The sequence below is a fragment of the Vanacampus margaritifer genome, chromosome 9 (genome assembly GCF_051991255.1).
Source record: "Vanacampus margaritifer isolate UIUO_Vmar chromosome 9, RoL_Vmar_1.0, whole genome shotgun sequence".
Lineage (NCBI taxonomy): Eukaryota > Metazoa > Chordata > Actinopteri > Syngnathiformes > Syngnathidae > Vanacampus > Vanacampus margaritifer.
This window is the reverse complement of record NC_135440.1, coordinates 22,631,936-22,644,463: the sequence shown is the minus strand read 5'-3', so window position 1 is coordinate 22,644,463 and position 12,528 is coordinate 22,631,936. Positions and strand designations below refer to the sequence as shown.

At 37.3% G+C, this 12,528-nt stretch overlaps 1 protein-coding gene across 3 annotated transcripts in view; it reads right to left on the bottom strand.

The window, feature by feature from the left end:
* Nucleotides 1-12,528, bottom strand: part of csf3r (colony stimulating factor 3 receptor) — a 100,525-nt gene that overhangs the window by 32,291 nt on the left and 55,706 nt on the right. Inside the window, exon 1 of one of the 3 annotated variants that reach the window (XM_077574859.1) lies at nt 7,009-7,024. The exons of the other annotated variants lie outside the window; for them this stretch is intronic. The gene's annotated coding sequence lies outside the window, so the exon portion shown is untranslated. Of the gene's footprint in view, nt 1-7,008; nt 7,025-12,528 lie in introns of those variants that run through there. 3 annotated transcript variants of the gene reach the window in all.

The window sequence follows — 12,528 nt, the reverse complement described above, 5'->3', positions numbered from 1 at the left end:
AACCACTTCTCTTCTCAATACATTGTAACAAAAATATTTAAAAATGTCATTTCAACCCCATTTGCGGAACAACTGGCAGAAAAAAAGTGAGGAAAATGAAGGTCACGCCTCCCGTTGTTCTCCTTTTGGCTTTGCAGATAAGGAAGGTGTGCAGGATGTTGGTGATTGGTCTTCGCCTCATTAAGATGCCGGGTGGGGGTGCGCACACCGCTGTTATATTGATTGAACCGAAAGCAACATGCATCCCAGGCGCTTGCGTTCCCAGTTTCAAGATTCTTTTGCACATGAGCAAACAAAACTCCATGTGTCTTTGAGTAAGGTGAGCTAGGCTAATATTTAGCATCCTGCTTGCAATGGCTGGAAAAAGAGGATGGTGGCTGGAGGTGACTTTTCAACATATGCTCCATATGTAGGTGTCATTTGGAAGTTGTGGGGGCTTCGGGGGCCTGCCCTCATACATGGCAAGGACTTGGCTTGTTGCCACCACTCTGCCTGGTGTGTGCGCCACCCGTCAGCAACCACCTGCCTACCTCCCCCTCCATGGATCTGGCAACATATTTAACTTAAATAAATAGGTGAAAGATTGATTTGACTTTGAAGGAATGTCAGATCTCCCTGCATTTTTTTCTGCTAGGTTGGGACGTTACAATTTTTTTTTTAACCAAATTGCAGGAAATGTCATTCTCGGCAAACAATCAATCACAACTGGACTGTACTCTTACAAGACAATTAGCATAGTCGCTAGCTTTAAAAAATAATAATAAATAAATGTATTTTAGCCTTTTCAGAAGACGACCAGACCTGACAAGACCTGGTTGTCTTCTTCTACGAATTAACGATATTTTCATTCAGCCAAAAAGGAGTGCCCCAGGGGTCAACATTAGAGCCACTTCTCTTCTTCATACTTCTACAAAACCCTAATAACCTACTAACAATATTAAGGTCACGCAGTGCACGTTTTCATGTTGACTGTGCAATGTGTTTATGCAAAAGTCCCTTAAAAGCAAACTTAACTCATTGAGTCATTTTCAGCAGTAAAAAGTTAATATTTTGTCCAGAATGAATTTGATAACTTCACGTACAATTAATACCTTTAAAAACACATTTTCCCACTTGTTGACTGAAGATGACATCACCTGTGCTGAGGAAGAAGCTAACGACCAATCATGGTTCACCTGTTTTCCGGGTTTGGTCAACTGAACCCATGATTGGTCGTTACCTACTTCCTCAGCACAGGTGACGTAATCATCAGTCCCCCAAAAGCCCCCAAAGACTTAGCCAAAAAATAATAATACATCAAATTAAACATTTGTTTATTTGAATTTTGTTTTCATACATTTAGTTTCACCCTCAGTCGACTTAACTTAATAAGACAAAGTAAATTTTTTTTGTCAAAGTAGGACTCAGCTGCAGTGGTTCTCCTGCTACAGTATGTCATCTAGCTAAGTTGTTGTTGCCCTGCCATTTTTTTCCACATTAAAAAAAAACCATCAGAAATGAAAGCCCTAGACTTTCTCAGAGCTTTTCTCAGTTATTATTATTATTATTTTTTTTTAGAGGCGCTGCTCCCAGCGTGCCGCCTCACAGCAGTCAACAGCCATTTGCTTTTGCTGAATAACACAGTTTGGGCCGCGTAATTGGCCAGCCGCTCTGCAGCCAGACCCGACAGCCCGCAAATACGCAATATTCATTCGCCACGTGGGGAGCAACAAAATAGGGGCCGATCGAAACCCGATGCCGTAATTCTTGCATCGTATTTGTACAGTACGACGTGATTGTTTCTCATCAAACAGCATTTGTTCATGATGGACGCGCATTCTTCTCATTCAATTTTTATGAGGATAAATAAAAAAAAAAATGGAAGACTGGCTCACTCTTTTTTTGGGGTGGAAGAGTATAAATATTTTTATAGTCCCGTTGCTGAAAGCAGTCACATCAGTTTGGTGCACTTTTTTACCGCCATCACATAATGAGAGCATACATTGTTTGGGTGTGATGAAGTCAACTGAATATGCGGCACGTGTATGAATTTTAATTACCCAGCACAGTGTGACATTAATTCAGATTTTCATTGGTTGGTTTTATTTTTATTTATTTTTTTCCATAATGTGAGTGTACTTTAATTTGTTCTTTAAAAGGATGACATTTAATTCATATTTGCTCCTCAAATAAATGGTGTTGACAAATAATCAATGGATTACATTAATATATTTTTAAAATGTGTATTTTTTTTGCTTTAAAATATTATTTATGAATTACATTTCTACTTTTCTTTTTTTAAATCCAGACAAAACCCGAGATCGACGTGGATTTAAAATTTTGTTTCATTTTTTGCCTAATAGAGTCAATTGTGTCTTTATGGTTAGTATTAATTTTTTTAATGCTGAAAAAACTTGGATTGTGTGTTTTTATTCAATTGTGGTAAGGTGTTATTTTTTCAATTTAAAGTTGAGCTGAAAACAGAACTCAGGTGGACTTAACTTAGTGGTTGTTTAATAAAATGTATAATTTGTTTTATTAAACAAAATCTGAGCTCAACCAGCATTGTGTTGTTTCTTTTTGTGTGTGCGCATTTCATGATTTAAAATCGTATTTTGGCCACATGCAATCGAACAAACGGTGGCCAGTTTTCAAGATGTTCTAATTTATTCTTTGCTTAATGACAATTTAGTGAAGTCTGGAAAGAAAGTGTCAGTTTGCATTGAGTGCAAGTTCAAACCACAAAAAAACACAAATGAGATGCAAATGCTGTTTGACCCAGTGATAATTAACATGCGCAGCCTCATACATATTCACGAGGCGTTTACTTAAAGGTGCAATCAGCGTATTTATCGTCTGAAGGAATACAAATGATGGTAATATATATGCTGGTTTGTTGCCAGCGGCTCCTTAAATGTTATTTATTTACCATCCTCGGTCACAGTATTTTGTTTGCGAGTTTCTTTTTCTTTTTATACACTAGCAATTTAGCATTAGCTCGTCATACAGTTTTCCATTGTGAACTTTAAAGCCTGTTGCCTTTTGGGAAAGAAAGAGACAAATTCTTACTTGGACATAAATGTATTCACTAAAATACAGCTATGTGAAATTATATAAAAGTTACATACAAATAAAAAAAAAAAGTCAATTCATATCAAATACACCAAAAAAAGCGAAATGAAAGATATTTAAATATTAAACAAATATAACACACCTGAAACAAGAGTACATAATCATTTAAAAACATTCTAAAATATTGATATTAAAAGATACTCGCAAAAAAATAATTTCTGGACAAAAATTATGAATTAACTATTTAAAATTAATTTCAGAGAAAAAAAATGAAAAGCAGAATGCATTTTAAAAATAAATTAAATACAATTATTTTAAATAAAATAAATACATACATTTATTAATAAAACTTTTAAATATGAACAAAAATGAATGAAAATATTTTCCGGAAAATTTTTAATGAGGAAGCTGCTGTTGAAAATATGTTATTACAAGTAACATAAATCAAATCTGTGCAATAATGAATGATGGATTTGAAAACGAATTTTAAAAATATGATTGGAAAAATAGGCAAAAATTTGAAATTTCATAAAAATGAAAAGTACAACCTGTTTTTATAAAAAGTTTATGAAAAAAAAAATCTTAATAAAACTGATTAACTGAATTATAGGAAATGTGGGCATAGTTTCAAATGAACAAAACGACATATTTGAAAAATGAGTCCAAACATGTTAGCAGTGATTTTTAGAAAAGTGGGACCAAACAAGTCAGAAGTGGCAGGCAGCCCTCTCGTTAATTTTAGATCGGGAAAAATTGTACCTAAGTAAATGCTTAGGAAAAAAAAAAGTTTTTAAAGATTTAACTTGAAAGTTAAAGAAAACCAAACTGTATTTCGGCAGTGATTCTTGTGCATTCCACTAGAGGGCATAGCTGTACCACAATTTGACAATCACGTCTTTAATTTAATTAGCGTGGACCTTGGCATGCGCCGGCAGGGCTAACGCCGGGGCGGCGCGTGGCGCCAGTCGGGAACATCCTGTCCCGGGCCAGAGAAACATCAGACGCGACAGATGGCTCATAAATCATGGAGTTGCGTGCGACGGGAAGCCTTTCTCCGGAGAGCGCGCGGCGAGCAGGTGGGCAGAGCGGGACTTTGAGCTGGGGCGCTGGAGCGGGCGGGAAAAACACGGCGCTTTCATTGTGTCCCTCCCGCTTTGTGAGCTCGGTGTCGCTTCGTATTTCATTATCCGGCGCATGTTTTAATCAAGGCCTCTGTCACTGCGCGTTACGTCTGCAGCCGTCGGCTCAGAAACACCTCAAAGCATCCACGTGGATTTAAGGAAACACTGATCCATAAAGAAAAAAAATCTAATCTGACAAATATTTAAATGCTTTACTCAAACGTATACTCATAAAGATATTTTGAAAGCAAAATGTCAACTGTTTCGTCGTGTTCGGCTATGCAAAAATATGCTATGCTAAGCTTATCGAAGCTATGGTGTTAGTATTAGTTTTGAGATGAAACACATTATCACGAAAGCAAGAAACAGCTTAAAACTTTATCTTCGCCAATCCACTCCATATCTCTACAACATGAAAACTTTAAATAAATTACATCATCAGACACACTTATTGTTTACAGATAAACTCGACCTCCTTACTTTGTTCCTGCCTGTAAGCTATCCGTCTTCCCTGGAGTGCTAAATCAGGTTGAAACAAGCCAGCCTTCTTCGTCTTTTGGAATACCGAAACCCCCAAAACAACCACGTCGCTTTTTAGACCTTTTTTTTCTTCCGTTTTTTGGAATACTTTTTTTTCTATTTTCCCAATATTTTTTTGCTTTTCTGATTTTTTTTTTCAGTTTTTACAGAACATTAGTTTTGTTTTTTAATTTCGAAATATTTTTCCTGTTTTTGTGAATATATATTTTTTTCTATTTTTCAGATTATTTTTTCTGCTTTTATGAAAAATTTTCTGTTTTCCAGAGAATTTTCCCCCCCCCGCCCCTCTTTTTTTCTAAATATTTTTTTTCAGTTTTTTGGACAATATTTTTATTTAAAGAAATCACTTTTTCAGATTTAAAAAAAAATATATTTTTTTCTGTTTGTAATATATTTTTCCTGTTATGGACTTTCCTCCATAATATATACTACATTCATTACTTTGTTGAGCGTTCATAAGCAAACGTGACAAGCTTATTTAGTGGAATCATGTTTTCTTTTGGGTGTAATATACTAGGAGTTTTGTCTTTGAATCACATGGATGGTATTATTAATTTGCCAACTTAACACAGACACCTGATGACTTTGATCTGTTCAGGAAAAACACCCATTCAGATCTGCTAGATACAGCAATGCTTGTCCAGGATCAGATATGCCATACACAATGGGTAAACAATTATGCACTTGAAACAAGCCCCTCCCCCACCCCACCAAAAAATACATTAACCAGAAAAAATAATAATCGGAGAAACAGAAACTAAAGGAATAATTCAAAAAGACAAAAGCTAAAAATAAATGACTCTGACAAGCTGTGAAAGTTTATGATCCCTTAGGGGGAATTTGACTGACGTCTCAGCCTTGAAGAAGTTCGAACTTCCATTTCGCATCAACTAAAGCGACTGATTGCATCATCACCATGTATTCATCTCCTCGCTTTTTGTGAGTTAATTAATACCAGCGGCATTAATTGATCCTGATATGGTTATTCATCGGCAGGCAAACTAATTTCCCCCCACTTTTTTGTGATCGCTAACAGCCAGGGCTCTTCATCAACGTGTTTACTGCGCGGCAGCTCGCTTGAATGCGCAACAGCTAGCAGCAGGTGACAGAAGAACAACAATCCTCCTTCACATTGTGGTCCACTTGAAAAGCCTCCCGGATCTTTATTTGCTGCTTCTTGCTCATTGGAAATTCGAATCTGAATCGACGTTAGCGTTGGATTTTGACATCAAACTTTTATGGAGTGTTGTCATTAGGCAAGATCCGAACTGATTTTTAGATGGTTTTATGCCAAGTTTGTTCCAGACAGCCAAGGTAAGCTTATTATTTTTGGTTATTCGCAAAGGAAGAACAAACAAAGAAGAAGAAAAAAAATAGAAAAGAACAAAAAGAAGAAAAGAGGAATAATAGCAAGGAGAAAATATGAAAAGCAGAAAATAACAAAAGGAGAAAAGAAGTAAAGAAGGTAAAGAAAAGAAGAAAAGAAAAAACAAACAGGACAAAATAAGAATGAGAGGAAAATATGGAAAGAAGAAAAAAGATAATATAATAAAATAAGAAAGAAGAAAAAGAAAAGGAAAAAAGATCAAAAAAAGAAGAAAAAAAGAACAAGAAAATAAGAAAAATAAGGAAAGTCATAAAGAAAAAAAGGATGAAAAGAGGAAGAAAAAAGACAAAGAAAAGAATAAGAGATTAAAAAGAAAAGGATAAAGAACAAAAATGGCCAAAAGAAGGAAAGAAGCAAAGAACAAAAAAAGAACAAAAAAGGGGAAAATAAGGAAAGTCTTAATGATAAAAAGGAAGAAAAGAGGAAGAAAAAAGACAAAGAAAAGAATAAGAGATTAAAAAGAAAAGGATAAAGAACAAAAATGGCCAAAAGAAGGAAAGAAGAAAAAGAAGAAAAGAACAAAAAAGAACAAAAAAGGGGAAAAATAAGGAAAGTTGAAGAAAAGGAAAAAAGAGGAAGAAAAAAGACAAAGAAAAGAATAAGAGATTAAAAAGAAAAGGATAAAGATCAAAAATGCCCAAAAGAAGTAAAGAAGAAAAACAACAAAAGAAGAAAAAAAAAAAAAAATGAAGTCGTAAAGAAGAAAAAAGCAGAAAAGAGATGAAGATGAATAAAAGAAGAAAAAACAAAACTTATATTTTAGAATCCAGTCCAAAAGAAGGTATTTGTTTGAGGTGAGGCGTTTATTAGCCTATTAGCACCGAGGCTACTATCTGACATTATACGCTCCATTAATGTGCTGTGTAGGAACACAATATCGCGTAGCAAAGCATTTCTGTCGCCGTTTACCTCGCGGGCAGTCGCCTTCATTTCGTCAGGTACGCGTCCTGACCCGCGCTCGTCACGTCGACCGTCATCGTCCTCTCTCGTCATCCCGAGTAAACAAGCACATAAAACTTCCCGCTCACGTCCCAGATTGTCCTGTCCTATCATGTCTCGTCCGTATTGTCCCGCCGTGCCCCTCATTTGTCGTCCTCGCCATGCAGCCTTTACTTGCCGCCTGTTTTTTCATGGGTGGAATAAAAGTGTCAAAAAAGGACAGAGAAGATTTACAGAAGGGGATGAAAGAAGAAGAAATTGTTATTCTGATTGGCTAACCAGAAAGGCCACAAAAACAAGGTCAGTAACTGTTATGGTTGATCAATACATGGCAATATAGAATAGTAATTTACTTCATTACATTTACTTAAGTAATTTTTTGTCTTATTTGTACTTCACAAAGTAGTTTTAACACAACAAACATACTTTTGTACCTCTACCTGAGTATTTCTGTCATCGAGAACTTTACTTTACTTTGTTGTGCTTGTTCTGCTTGAGGAACATTGTACAACATAGCATGGCAAAGCATAGCCTAGCATGGTGTAATAAAGTGTAAAAAAGTGTAAAAAAGCCTAGCATAACAGAGCATCACATTTGAGAGCAGTATAGTTTAATGTAGCATTATATAGCCGTGCATAACGCATAATAGCGTATCTTTGCCTAGCTTAGCATGTGTCAGGTCGTATTTCTGCCTAGCAACAAGTGACTGACAATTTTTGTAACATGGTTTTTGTTAGTTAGTTTTTCATTCTAAATTCATTTCTGTTAATAAAAAAAGCACAATTTATTTATTTATTTATACAAACTCTTTTAAAATTGGCAGGATTTTTGCCATTCCTCCCCAACATATTAACAATAAGACAACAACATTCAGGCACTACCCCTTTTATGTTGCGAAATTAAACAAATATTAAAGGACAAAGTATTGTAAAACAAACAAATGTCCTGCCTGTAATTCATATATATTTATTATTGTAAGCATTAAGGTACAAAAAAGAAGTTATTGTATAATTCAAGCATCCGATTAATCGGTTATTGGAATTTTATTCTGCTAAACATTGGAGTTAGCCTAAAAAAAAAAAATATATATATATTTATATATACGGTCAGGCCAATCATTTTTTATAGACATAATCTCTGCATATACAGTATACAGTCCACCATGTCACTCGCCGATGACTTAAGTGAGGCGTTACGAGGTAAAAGCGACGGAAGAAAAACAGGACAGTGGGAAGAAAAACAGGACAGTGGGAGAGCGAAGTTGACAACAGCATTATTGTTAGGAACGCTACTGTGGGTTGAAGAAAGAGCATCAGCGGGAGTGGCAACACCTGGCGTTGCTAAATGACACCCCCCACTCATCAGCTTCTATTCAGCCGGCGACTCTGAGGTTTCAGGTGTTTCTTTTCCACGCAGTTACCGTCTTTTGATGCTGCGCCTGTAGAGAGGTTGATTGCGCGAAAGGTGCAGAAAGTGTCTCAAACGGCATCCTACCGAGGGCCCTTTCTGCTACGCTACTCGCAAAAAAAGTTTGACATAGTCATCTTTTGCGTGAAATTTTAGGATGATGAACACTAGAACTTTTCTAGGCTGTTGTGGATTTTGTCGTCACAAGCGTCACACAAAGCGGACTGGCTTTGGCTGCTCATCGAAATGTATTGAAGTGAAGCAAGCAGTTGAACATCAGCGACACGCACACGCCGAGGGAGAGGTGACAACTTCATGATTCAGTGAACTTCTTCTTTTCCTCGTGTCTTTCTTGTCGTGCCACGGGAGGGGCGATGGCACCTCCCGAGGAAACATCTGCCGAATCCTCCGTCTCGCTTCTCCCTCCACATATTTCAAACAAATCCCAAACGCAGAAAACTGCCCAGGGTGTTTTTTTTTTTTTTTGTACCCAGCAACATGGTCTGCAATATAAGTTAAGCGTCCCTTCTGTGAAAATGGAGAACAGAACTCATCTTAATTCAGGTTTTTTGGGGATTAACATTCGGGCAGCATGGTTCACTTGCTACAGAATTTTATTGTTAAACTTTTTTTGTTAAACATAATGCTACAATGGTACTCCGAGTAATGTGTTACCATCTAAGAAATATGATGCTACCTGAGTAAGTATTGTTATACAAAAAGTACAGTTATCCGAGAAAACCTAAACAGCTTAGTGACATAATGCTAGCTAAGTAATGTACTGCTAACCATACAAAGTACTGTTATCTGAGCAAAGCGATGCTAACCAAGTGGTGTATGCTAGCTAAGCAATGTACTGCTATAAATACGTCGGCTATCGTTATCTGAGCAAAATGATGCTAACCAAGTGGCGTATGCTAGCATAGCAATGTACTGCTATTCATACAAAGTACCGTTATCTGAGCAAAGCCAAGTGGCGTATGCTAGCTAAGCAATGTACTGCTATCCATACTAACCGTTATCCAAGCAAAGTGATGCTAACAAAGTGCCGTATGCTAGCTAAGCAATGTACCGCTATACATACAAAGTACCGTTATCCGAGGAAAGCGATGCTAACCAAGTGGCGTATGCTAGCTAAGCAATGTACCGCTATACATACAAAGTGCCGTTATCCGAGGAAAGCGATGCTAACCAAGTGGCGTATGCTAGCTAAGCAATGTACTGCTATCCATACTTTTTTCTTTTTTCCTGCAATCCATACAAAGTAGCATTATCCAAGCATAGCGATGCTAACCAAGTGGCGTATGCTAGCTAAGCAATGTACTGCTACACATACAAAGTAGGCCTACTGTTTTCGAAAGCGATGCTAACCAAGCGACGCAATGCTAGCTGAACTATCTATACAAAGTACTGCTGCCCCAGTGTAGCAGTGGCTGTTAGCTTTGTTATTCTCCGTGTTTTAGTCAGCAAACCCCTCATTTTGCGCTTGCTTGATGCTTCACATTGACAACAAAACATACGAACGTCAGCTTGACAAAACCCCCACCAAGACAAAATTCCGCCCGGTGATTTCTCAGCGAAAACACTCCCGTTTCACAGGAGCAGTGTAGTTTACCTTCTACCTGACAAGATTAACATGCTGCTAGCGAGCAACATCTGCCACACGGCGCTCTGCCGAGGGGGATTCGCCCGCGTGGGGGATTCGCCAGGCGGAACGATATGATGATGAAACGTCCATGCGGGAGATGGAGAACAAGGCGGTATCTTCCCTTCAGGAATGGCCTGCAGCGTTCTGTCAATGAACTTCACTCATGTTACGTATATTCGTGTATCATAATAGAGTCAGCGTATCAATGTATGCACTTGCAAACACAGCAAAAACTTAATCAATCCGTTCTGGACACTGCAATAATGCTATACTGCATATAGCTTGATGATGATTGATTATTTACTTATTTTCTTAGTCCTACGTATTTTATTATATGTATTAATTTAGTTTGTGTTGTTTCGTTTCCATCAGATAATAGCAAAATCAATAAAAGGGGACAAAGTGGTTCAATTCCCCTTAAAGATACAAGGCATTCAAAAACAAACAAACGACAATGCTACCTTCAACACTTCAGTAGCTACATCATAAGCTAATAAGACGCTGTCAGCATGACCCTCCCTTGACCCCATCACATGCTGTCGTTGACACTGCTCATTGGGTGTCAAGCGTAATCTATGTAAGAAACACAAACGCACGTCAGGAAAACGCTGCCACAGCGAGTACATACAAATATTGGCCTCGTTTAGCTAAATAAGCTAACTGTAATGCATTTTGACAAGAACAACGATAAATAGGTGATACAATTTCGACCTCATGCTCCGCCCACATTACACGGCATAGCCCAAAAAGCTTCACAATTACGTTGCCCATCAGTTTAGGCTAGCTCGTTCCTAATGACGCTTATTTGGGAGAATTTCAAGCATGCGCCCTAAAATGGTTGCGTCAAATCAAAATGGCCGACTCCCTGTTCAATTTTTGACATGGGACCCTGATACTTCCTCATGCGTCCTGTTAAGATAGACGCGTCTACCCAGTTGTCATTTTCTATAGTACGAGTTCATCAAAGTACAAAACCTGGAATTCACTCAAAATGGCTGCTTCAAACCAAAATGGATGACTTCCTGTCAATTTTGGACATGGGTCAAGTCAAATCATCTTAAAGATGGTACCACAAGGTAATAATTAGTTGAGTCTAAAAACATTTTTGAGCAATAATTCCAGATCAGGCTGTTCTGCCTGAGAAAAATCTGAATTTAATAGTTTTTGCTCTCTCTTTAAAAAAAAAGAGAAAAGCTTTCTTGAATAAGGTGCACTGTCAACAACAAACATCACAAAAGTCACATTAAAGTAGTGCAAGTTCAAACTAACACAATTAATTATACAACAAATAGGCAGCTTTAAATAAACATACTTTTGTAAAGATACAAGGCACACTTAGCAGATAAGAAAAGAAAAAAACTAGATTAGAGGTCAACAAAGACACCAAACTCAGTCTATGCACTGAGCAAAGCTTTTGCACTTTTATCTGAATTTAATAGTGGCATTGCTAAAAAGTCAAAAGAAGCCCAGAAGGAACATTTCTTCTTTTTGAGATAAGAAGCAAGGACAAGAGCTGCAGGAGTTCTGACCTCTGTCATTACGCACTGGTGAAATTGAGGTTTGCTTTAAACTTGCCACCAATTAATTCTCACTGGGACACTGCTCGCTCCACACTACCACCCCCCACCCCCGCAAAATGCACAAAATCGATCCACACCTGATAATATTGGTGAGAATGTATGGATTTCCGATTTACCTCCGCAAAACTAACTTCAGTGAGATTTTTTGGAACGTTCGAAACAGGTTTCAATCATTGCATTGGCAAGGATCCCATGCCAGAAACTGACCAGGAAGTCAACCATTTTGGTTTGACGCAGCCCTTTTTGGTGAATTTCAAGGCTCAATCTTGACAAACTCCGACTAGTTCGCTCGAATATGCCCCATTTGGAAGGAGGCAGATGGGCAGGCGATATTAAATGGTGATGCATTTTTGTCTATGCCCGTCAATGTGGGCGGAGCACGGCGAAAGGTCTGGTGATCATTTTTAGAAATTTTGGAAAATTAGCCTCCGACACCAGTTTTAAAATAATCTACTATTGCTAAACAATTTTCAAAAATTTATTTTTTTATCAATTATTTGCAGAGGTGGGTAGTAACGAGTTACATTTACTTGCGTAACTTTTTGGAAAAAAAGTACTTCTATGAGTAGTTTTATCACACAATGTTTTGTGGGCGGAGCACGGCGTAAGATCTGTGATAATTTTTTGAAATTTGGGAAAATTAGCCCCCGACACTAGTTTTAAAATATTCTACACTGTTTTAAAATTATTTTCCTTTTTTTTTTTAATAAATTTTTTGATCAATTGTTAGCAGGTGGGTAGTAATGAGTTACATTTACTCCATTACATTTACTCGAGTAAGTTTTTGAAAAAAAAAGTACTTCTATGAGTGCTTTTTACTTTTACTCGAGTAGATGTGTGAAGCAGTAACGCTAC